This window comes from Bubalus bubalis, chromosome 5 (genome assembly GCF_019923935.1).
Source record: "Bubalus bubalis isolate 160015118507 breed Murrah chromosome 5, NDDB_SH_1, whole genome shotgun sequence".
Lineage (NCBI taxonomy): Eukaryota > Metazoa > Chordata > Mammalia > Artiodactyla > Bovidae > Bubalus > Bubalus bubalis.
This window is the reverse complement of record NC_059161.1, coordinates 68,559,723-68,570,965: the sequence shown is the minus strand read 5'-3', so window position 1 is coordinate 68,570,965 and position 11,243 is coordinate 68,559,723.

Sequence of the window (11,243 nt, the reverse complement as noted above, 5' to 3'; positions counted from 1 at the left end):
CAATTTGTTGTTGTTATTGTTCAGTCGCTCAGTTGTGTCTGACTCTTTGTGACCCTATGGACTGCAACACGTCAGGCTTCCCTGTCCTTCACCAACTCCTGGAGTTTACTCAAACTCACATCCATTGAGTCGGTGATGCCATTCAACCATCTCATCCTCTGTCATCCCCTTCTCTTCCTGCCTTCATTTTTTCCCAGCATCAGGCTCTTTTCTTTGAGTCAGCTCTTCACATCAGGTGGCCAAAGTATTGGAGTTTCAGCTTCAGCATCAGTCCTTCCAATGAATATTCAGGACCGATTTCCTTTAGGATGGACTGGTTGGATCTCCTTGCAGTCCAAGTGACTCAAGAGTCTTCTCCAACACCACAGTTCAAAAGCATCAGTTCTTCAGTGCTCAGCTTTCTTTACAGTCCAACTCTCACATCCATACATGACTACTGGAAAAAACCATAGCTTTGACTAGATGGGAACTTTGTCAGCAAAGTAATGTCTCTGCCTTTTAATATGCTGCCTAGGTTGGTCATAGCTTTTCTCCCAGGAGCAAGAATCTTTTAATTTCCTGGTTGCAGTCACCATCTGCAGTGATTTTGGAGCCCAAGAAAATAAAGTCTCTCACTGTTTCCATTGTTTCCCCATCTATTTGCCATAAAGTGATGGGACCAGATGCCATGATCTTAGGGTTTTAAATGTTGAGTTCTAAGTCAGTTTTTTCACTCTCCTCTTTCACTTTCATCAAGAGGCTCTTCAGTTCCTCTTTACTTTTTGCCATAAGGGTGGTGTCATCTGCATATCTGAGGTTATTGATATTTCTCCTTAAAATCTTGATTCCAACTTGTGCTTCAGCCTCCATTTCTCATGATGTACTCTGCATATAAGTTAAATAAGCAGGGTGACAATATACAGCCTTGACGTACTCCTTTCCCAATTTTTGAACCAGTCCATTGTTCCATGTCCAGTTCTAACTGTTGCTTCTTGACCTGCATACAGGTTTCTCAGAAGGCAGGTCAGCTGGTCTGGTATTTCCATCTCTTTAAGAATTTTCCACAGTTTGTTGTAATCCACACAGTCAAAGGCTTTAGCATAGTCAATGAAGCAGATGTGTTTTTCTGGAATTCTCTTGCTTTTTCTATGATCCGACAGATGTTGGCAATTTGATCTCTGGTTCCTCTCCCTTTTCTAAATCCACCTTGAACATCTGGAAGTTCTTGGTTCATGTACTGTTGAAGCCTAGCTTGGAGAATTTTGAGCATTACTTTGCTAGCATGTGAAATGAGTGCAATTGTGTGGTAGTTTGAACATTCTTTGGCATTGCCTTTCTTTGGGATTGGAATGAAAACTGACCCATTTTTCACCCCCAGGCTTCCTTGGTGGCTCAGTCAGTAAAGGATCTGTCTGCAATGCAGAAGACCCAGGTTTGATCCCTGGTTGGGAAGATCCTCTGGAGAAGGAAATGGCAACCCACTCTGGTATTCTTGCCTGGGAAATCCCATGGACAGAGAAGCCTGGCGGACCATAGTCCATGGAGTCACAAGGATCGGACACAAATTAGTGACTAAACCACCACCAACTTTTCACCCCTCAATATCCATAGCCCACTGGACCTGTTCCCTCTCTTTATGTGTAAACTGCACTTTCAAACCTCTCTTGACTTGAGTTTGGTCATGTGTTTAGCTTTGGCTAAAGTATGTGGTTCAAGTGATGGTATGACAGTTTCAAGATTAGGCTGCAAGGGGCGTGGCATTTTCCTCCCTTTCTTGTGCCTCTGAGTTGCTAGGAAAGGAGCACTCTGAGGCGAGCTGCCCGTCCTGGGGGCAGACACAGGGAGGAGAGGCAGACTTCCTCAGCTCTCCCCAAGCTAACTCTCACAGGTGTGGATGGCCTCATGGGAGCTCTGCACAGCCAGCCACCAGAGCCCAGCTCAGGTTAGCTGAATCCTCAACTCTTCCTTGGACCCATGAGAATCAAAGATTACAGTTTGAAGCCACTGAGTTTGGGAGAAGATTTTCATCGCAATAGCTAACTGATAAAGCACACAGCAGTGTAACATTTCTATCTGAGATAGAGGAAAGTACGTATTTAGTATCCAAATTTTTTTCTTTAAATTTTTTCTCCTAGAAGTGGGAAAAAAAAATTACCATTGAGTATGTTGGGATGGTAAATATATGGCTGTTTGTTGTAATTCAAGTTTTTCTTTATATTTGAAATATCTTAGTATCTCTTAAGGATAAAATGTTTTATAAAGTATATGTGAACTGTGGTTCATCTAGGCATGGGGTATTATCCAGCACCAAAAAGAAATGAGCTGTCAACAACAAGGTCCTACTGTATAGCACAAGGAGCTATTTCCAATATCCTGGGATAAACCATAATGGAAAAGAATATTAAAAAGAATGTATGTATGTGTGTATAATGGAGTCATTTTGCTGTATAGTGCAGATTGGCACAACATTGTAAATCAACTATACTTCAGTTTAAAAAAAAAAAAGAAATGAGCTATCAAGCCATGAACAGAAATGGAGGAAACTTTAATGCATATTACTAAGTGAAAGACGCCAATCTGAACAGAAAGAAGCCAAGCTAACATATGGTATGATTACAACTACATGACATTTTGGAAAAAGCAGAACTATGGAGACAGTGTAAAGATCAGTGGTTGCTGGAGGTTAGTGGGGAGTGAAGGGTGAATAGTTGGAACACAGAAGATTTCTAGGGCAGTGAACTCCTTTGTATGATACTATAATGGTGGATATATGTCATTACAGATTTGTCCAAACCCACAGAAGGTTTAACACCAAGAGTGAAACATAAGCTATGGAGTCCAGGTGATTATGGTATGTCAATGTAGATTCATCATTTGTAGCAGATGAACCATCTGGTGGGGAATGTTGATAATGGAGAACAGGGAGGGTGTAAATGGGAAATCCCTTTTCCTTCCCCTCAGTGTTGCTGTGAACCTAAAACTGCTCCAAGAAATAAAGTATATTTTGAAGAAAAAGTAAAATTAGAGTTATTAATGGCCTGATTCTATATTACTTCATTTCTTGATTTTATGCCTATATCAATTCTCTGATATTTTTTCCACATTCATTACTGATTTACTTAAATAGCTCTGATTTATGGTTCATATTTATGTTTATATCCAAATATATCCCAGATTTTTCATGTTTTAATGAAATACTCTTACAAATTGCTGTATTAAAATAGAATAAAATATACCCCAATGTTCATTGCAGCACTGTTTATAATAGCCAGGACATGGAAGCAACCTAGATGTCCATCAGCAGACGAATGGATAAGAAAGCTGTGGTACATATACACAATGGAGTATTACTCAGCCATTAAAAAGAACACATTTGAATCAGTTCTAATGAGGTGGATGAAACTGGAGCCATATACAGAGTGAAGTAAGCCAGAAAGAAAAACACAAATACAGTATACTAATGCATATATATGGAATTTAGAAAGATGGTAATGATAACCCTGTATGTGAGACAGCAAAAGAGACACAGATGTATAGAACAGTCTTCTGGACTCTGTGGGAGAGGGCGAGGGTGGGATGATTTGGGAGAATGGCATTGAAACATGTATAATATCATATGTGAAGTGAAACACCAGTCCAGGTTCGATGCATGATACAGGATGCTCGGGGCTGGTGCACTGGCATGACCCAGAGGGATGGTATGGGGAGGGAGGTGGGAGGGGGGTTCAGGATGGGGAACACGTGTACACCCGTGGCGGATGCATGTTGATGTATGGCAAAACCAATACAATATTGTAAAATAATCAGCCTCCAATTAAAATAAATAAATTTAATAAAAAAAACACTAAAAAAAAATAAATGAATAAAATAAAACGAGGACTTCCCTGGTGGCTCAGTAGTAAAGAATCTTTCTGCCAGTGTAGGAGACTTGGGTTCCATCCCTGATCCGAGAAGCTCTCACATGCCATGGTGGAACTAAGTTCATGCACCACAACTATTAAGCCTGTGCCCTAGAGCCCGGGAGCCACAACTTCTGAGCCTACATGCCGTGACTACTGAAGCCTGTGTGCCCTAGAGCCTGTTGTCCACAACAAGAGAAACCACACCAATGAGAAGCCCCTGCTTGCCGTAACTAAAGAAAAGCTCACGCAGCAATGAAGACCCAGCACTGGCAAAAACAAATAAATAAATTTTAAAAAATAAAATAGACTTTGGGACCTTTTAGTTTTATTTCCAGCTTGGTCATGATCTTTTCTAATAATTTGTGAATCATTTCAACACGTGAAATCTGAAAAGTTAAAATCTGAAAAGTTGTGAGTGCTAACCCATCTCTCATTTTCCTGCAACTTTTCAGAAGTAATGAGACAACCACAACAGCTAGAGAGAGCTAAATTCCTCTGGTTTTGGATTGTGAGAGAAACATTTGAAGCTGGAATTCCATCACTTCCACTAGCTTTGTTCATAGTGATGCTTCTTAAGGCCCACTTGATTTCGCGCTCCAAGATGTCTGGCTCTAGGTGAGTGATCACACCATCGTGGTTATCTGGGTTATTAAGATCTTTTTTTGTATAGTTCTTCTGTGTATTCTTGCCATCTCTTAATATCTTCTGCTTCTGTTAAGTCCATACCATTTCTGTCCTTTATTATGCCCATCTTTGCATGAAATGTTCCCTTGGTGTCTCTAATTTTCTTGAAGAGATCTCTAATCTTTCCCATTCTATTGTTTTCCTCTATTTCTTTGCCTTGTTCATTTATGAAGGCTTTCTTCTCTCTCCTTGCTGTTTTCTGGAACTCTGCATTCAGATGGGTACATCTTTCCTTTTCTCCTTTGCCTTTGCTTCTTTTCTTTTCTCAGCTGTTTGTAAGGCCTCCTCAGACAACCATTTTGCCTATTTGCAGGGATGGCTTTGATTACGGCTTCCTGTACAATGTTACAAACCTCTGTCCATAGTTCTTCAGGCACTCTGTCTGTCAGATCTAATTCCTTGAATTTGTCACTTCCACTGTATATTCATAAGGGATTTGATTTAGGTCATATGTAAATGGCCTAGTGGTTTTCCCTACTTTCTTCAATTTAAGTCTGAATTTGGCAATAAGGGGTTCAGGATCTGAGCTATAGTCAGCTCCAGAGTGACATTAATGATCATTGTTAAATGGGTCCTGGCAACCATAAACTGCTCTATCTACCAGGAGCCACCTTGCAGTATTACTGGAGGGTGGTTCAAAGTTCCTCTAATGGACTTACTCAATAACCCAGGAACTCTGAGCTCTTCAAGCAGTCCTCAGATACAGGTCCTTCCTTGCTCTGCCATCTGCCTCTGTTATGTTCACAGTGTTGCCGGGGCTGCCATCTCAGGTTGGGATTTTGATGGAAACATAAAGTAATGTTTTCAATTAGAATTATATCCAGGAAGGCTCATCCCACCTCTGTGCTTTCCTGCTTTTGACAGTCATGTAGTTTTCATATATGCATGTTTTCTCCAACTGCTATTAATGTATAACAAAGAAGTGATAGGGTGAAATAGAGTTAGTATTCTTAGTGACATATTCTTAAAAAGTCTTAAGTCTTAAAAAGTCTTAGAAAAAGATGGGACATGCCATCTGTCATTTTAGCTAAATTTCTTGATACAGAAAATTTCCTAAGCAACAGAGATTCTAATGACAGAGATTCTCTGCTTGACCAAACTTCAGTGCTTCTTCACCTTCTTTTAGGCTCATCTATGCACTTTCTTAAAAAAATCCAATTTTAGCAAGACTCCTGCTAAGTCAGTTTAGCGGGGCTCCCCCATCATCTTTATCCAATCCCTGTGAGTATCTGATTGGTTCCCACACCCCAGCACCCCCAGGTGATGTCTGATCATCTGGCCTGTCTTCAGGGAGACTCCTATTATGTCACTGCAGCCAGAATACTCCCTTACCCCTGATATTTCCTACTAGTAATTTTCCATCCACTGATCCCCACTCTGCTCCTTGGCTATAAATTCCCAAGTCTCCCATGCTGTATTCAGAATTGAGTCCAGATCTATCCTGAGATCTCTTTTCTCCTCTTACAATGCTCTAATTGAAATGTTTTTACTGCTTTAACTACTGCCTGGTTATTATTTTTTTTTAAAAAAAAACATTAACTTGGTATTGCATAGCAATGCAAGAATATTTATGTCAAGAAAAAGTTGCACAGTTGGACATAATATTTATATTAATAGTTTCAAGAAGTTACCTTCCTCTATAATGAAGATGATAAAATTTTTATAATATTTTTATTCCTAGTAATTGCCATTATAATCCCAATATTGAGGCCAAAAATATTAATCTCTCTTAAAGATTTCACATAGTTTGGTACAGGTTCTCTTTCTTTTATTTCTCATTTTTCATCTTTTTGGTATTCTTATGAGGTTAGATGTGGGAAAAAGTCATTTTCTTTTGGAAATGGAAAGATTTTTCAGACTTCATTGGGAGTTAATGAGGTGGGGATTAATTGAGACCTGCTGATTCTCAGGCCATAGCTCACAAGTTGTTCACATTTTTCATGGGTTCCTCATTATAAATGACTAGGAATTATGAGAAAATTATAATAAGGTTATTACTACTGGAAATTTTCAAGTTGTCCATAGAGGTGCTTTCTTTTTAGGAAAGAATATTCAATGAATCATGGTTCCTTGCATGAACCCCTATGAAAGAAAAAAAAAAGTTCAAAGGGGATGTCCAGAGACTAACTCTCTGGGACTACAGTGAATAGATTCTTAGTCAACGGGGGAATTTCTCAAACATTCTAAAAACCTAACCAGAACTGTACCTGTCAGCAGTGTTTGTCTTCCATGTCAGAAACATTTAGTGAGTATAACTTAAAATGCTAAGAATCTACAGCTCCCTCTTAAACAATTGTCTTCATCCTCTCAAGAGAACTGAAAATAATGGGACTCTGCATGTTTGAATACTTACTCATTTCCTGCAAATGCAAAACCTAACAGTTACATGAAATGAGGATCACAATTAGTTGTGTCTTATAAATGTGTATTAGAAATTTCAAAGAATTCAGGGTCAGAGAAAGAGTGGACCTCTGTCTCTAATCTGGAAAGTTTCCTTTTTAAATCACCAATGGGGATTTCTTTTTGCTGCCAGTTAGCAAAAATGACTCTATTAGTATGAGTTTATTTCATAATTACTTTGCCAACAAAGGTCCGTCTAGTCAAGGCTATGGTTTTTCCATTGGGCATGTATGGATGTGAGAGTTGGACTATGAAGAAAGCTGAGCACTGAAGAACTGATGGTTTTGAACTGTGCTGTTGGAGAAGACTCTGGAGAGTCCCTTGGACTGCAAGGAGATCCAACCAGTCCATTCTGAAGGAGATCAGCCCTGGGATTTCTTTGGAAGGACTGATGCTGAAGCTGAAACTCCAGTACTTTGGCCACCTCATGTGAAGAGTTGACTCATTGGAAAAGACTCTGATGTTGGGAGGGATTGGGGGCAGGAGGAGAAGGGGACGACAGAGGAGAGATGGCTGGATGGCATCAGTGACTTGATGGATGTGAGTTTGAGTGAACTCCGGGAGTTGGTGATGGACAGGGAGGCCTGGCATGCTGCGATTCATGGGGTCGCAAAGAGTCAGACACGACTGAGCGACTGAACTGAACTGACTGATTTCATAATTTATAGTTCCTATACTAAATCAAAGTTGTGCAGGTGAAATTTGAAGGGTCATTGATCATTAGTATTTAACCTGAAATTCTAAGTACACTAGAAATTTCTAATATTTATTGGTACTTGAGGTATTTACCCTGTCTGTCAGATTTCAGATAAAAAAATCACAGGAAAAAAATATTCTGGAGAGAGTCTCTGGAATTCATCTGGAATTCTGGAAAACATCTCCCTTGTTAAAATATATAGAGAAAATGTGCTTTTATAGCCACCATTAGCAAATCATTGTGGCCTTTCCTAATCTTTATAAAGTAAACCAATATAACATTTTTATAGAAAAAATAAATTATGTTCATAATTCATTGGATAAAAAGCAGATGTAACAAGAGTAGAAGAAAAAAAACAGTTAAGACTTTCTCTTGTCAAACACAGCTGGACATTAGTGAAAGTGATGAAAACAGATTTAATTCAGTAAATACTGACTGTGCGAAAAAACGCTGAACTCCATTCAGATTTTCACAGAGATGTGGGGCCTGTTAAAGGCAGAACGGAGGAGTGGGGGGTGACTGGGTCTCCAGTAGAGTCAGGGAAGTGAAACTGTAAGGGGTCGGTCAGTGCAGAAGGCTCCACTGCTGTGTCCGCTAGTAGCAGGCCTGGAAGTTAGCACTTTATCCTCAACAGAGCCTGGGAGGCAGGCCCGTCCGTCCTCAAGGTTACCTGTGAAAGGAACGGCTTGTGAGTCCTTGAGAAAGGGCAATTCTGAGTTGTAGGAAGTACAAATACCTCTGAAAGAGACAGAGGAATGATTCACAGTTGGAAACAATCTTTAGTGAATACTCGTAAGAAACGGAGGTCAGAGGACTCTCATCAGGTGTTGCCTAGAACAAATGGTAAATTCTTTTGACAGCCCTGAGCTTTTCCAGGCAGGAACACCCCTCTCCCTCTGCTTTCCCTCTGCCTTACCCCCACACCCCCCTCCTCTTATTCCCTCTTACTGGATCTGATAGGATGAACTCCAAGAAACAGAAACTATCACTGTAAGTATTTTAAGTGAGAAGGGTTTTAATTCAGGAAATTATGTGCTTACACATATATTAGAAGTGATGGGAGAGGAGTCTGGGCTGGGCCCCCAGGACTGAGCCCAGAATGACCCCACTGGGAGGCTGCTACGTCTGAGGCCTTTACTAGAGCTGTAGGTTGTAGAACAATTCCCCGAGCCCTAATGCAGGTGTTGTGTGTGTGTGTGTGTGTGTGTGTGTGTGTGTGTGTGTGTTAGTCACTCAGTCGTGTCTGACTCTTTGCAACTCCATAGATTGTAGCCTGCCAGGCTCCTCAGTCCATGAGATTCTCCAGGATGGAGAATACTGGAGTGGGTTGCCGTTTCCTTCTCCAAATGCAGGTGTTAATCGCTGGTAATTAAGTAGCTATCGCTGCTGCCGCTGTGGCTGACTTCCAACTCTAGGGGTGCTGGAAAGCAGACTCCCATAGCTACAAGCTCGGCACTGACTCTTGACACCCAGGGAACAATTTGCTGCTGCAGGAACACCTCCCGTTTCCACAACTGCTCACCAGCAGAAGGAAGATCAGTTTGAGTCTGCTGTACTTCCAAATTTTTAAGTCAACAGAAGCTAGTTTGCATCCAGAACGCTGGCCACAAAGGTGTCTTTCTACTTTCCTCCCGCTTTTCTCCCCTCCCCCATCTTATAAGTGGATTAGTGTATACTTGAAAAGGGCTAACCATTGATGAGCTTTGAAAACTAAACATGAAATAGGTGAATACCATGCTTTTGTGTAGTTCATGTTCTAACAGACAGGTAGACAGAGTCCTTGAATAGAATTATGCCTGTGGGGTTTTGGAAACAAAAGAAGTTAACTCTATATGGAAGCAGAACAGTAGTCACAAAAAATAAGCTAACTGCTATCTATGGAAAGGTCAACTACAAGGTTGTCCACTGGGGAGTGGGTAGAGGGTCTTCTTAGAACAAAAAGTTTAATAATGTAGATTTCAGAACACCTAGGGAGCTAGAGAATAGTAGTTCGGTACAGTTGTAATGCGAGGGTAGTGGCTGTAACTCTAGAAGAACGTCTTTGGAGGTGAGAGCTTGCCTGTAAGAAGGAGCTCTGACTCCCGAAAGAACAGTAGTATCACAACAGGATGCTTCTTGGTCTTTCTTTAGCCTGGCTTTGTAGTTGCTGGAGGAATTAGGCCCGGGCCTGTGACACCCAAGACCTGCTTCCCGATGAGTATTTCCTCTCTAAACTTCTAATTGCATTTACTTCTTAGGGCTTCCCTGGTGGGTCAGATGGTAAAGGCTCCACCTGCAATGCTGGAGACCTGGGCTCGATCCCTGGATTGGGAAGATCCCCTGGAGGAGGGCATGGCAACCCACTCCAGTATTCTTGTCTGGAGAATCCCCACTGACAGAGGAGGCTGGAGGGCTACAGTCCATGGGGATCACAAAGAGTCAGACACGACTGAGCGACAAAGCACTTTTACTTCTTAGGCTTAATAGAACACAGAATGTCTTCATTTTTATGGGCACATGCATTTCATTTTTTTATTCATTTATCACATCTTAAGCTCTGGTTGTGCTAGGTAGGCCATGTACTCAGTGCAGAGGAGAAGCAGATGACTGTGTCCGTGATGAGGAGTCTTTGGTGGGAAACAGACATGCAGACACTGGCAGTGTGATCCCACAGTTGATCCAAGGAGGCATCGTCCAGAATGTGCTGAGAACCCTGAAGAGGTCTCTCCTGCATCATCTGGAAATATCAGCAGGGACTTCACAAGAGAAGCAGTGTCTTAACTGACAAGGAAAGGCTAAACGGGAATTTTCAAGATGGTTTAATATGTGGAAGGATGTTCCAGGGAGAAGTAGCCTTTCATGTATCAATAGTCCTTGGCGAGGAGAACCCTGAATGTTGGGGGAAAGGGTGACATGACTGGGATGGCACCGTGAGGACATATAGGACCCAGGATGGGTCCTCGAGAAGGTGCCAAGTATGAGACTGCCTAGCAGAAGCTGCAGATGTCTGAGGACTAGTGAGGAAAGGTTTCCTGAGGGCCTGGGACATCAGAGAGGACTTGTGGGTGGGCGTGAGAACCTGATTAAGGCTTGGATTTGGAAAGAATGCAGGGGCATGGCTGCAGGTTCTGTAGCGGTGGGGGTTCCATCCAGAGGTGATACAAATGCTGTTGCAGAGCGGGAGACAAAACCCATCCACGGCAGAGGCACGTCTCTGAGACTGGCAGAAACTAACTTTGGATGGGTTATCCGCACATGTCATGGAAAGCTCACCGCACCAGGGGTCTTTAAGGGAGTGAGATGGAAAAGTGCAGCAGCAGAGGTCAGTAGATTCGAGCCTACTGTCAGTTGTATAGATAACTACAGATGACTATAGTAACCGTAGATTTGAATCTATAGTTAGTTCTGTAATGTTGGACACATTCTAGAGTCCGTGAGTTCCTGGAGCTACCAGGTATAGAGTTAGGGCTGTTAAATTTAATAATCTGTACCCCATTTCCAGTTCTCAATTGCCATATGTCTTCAAGATGTGAAAGCGTTAGTGGGTTTTGTTGTGGTGATACTGTTATTTAGCCTTAAGAAGGCAGATTCAGTTGTGGTAA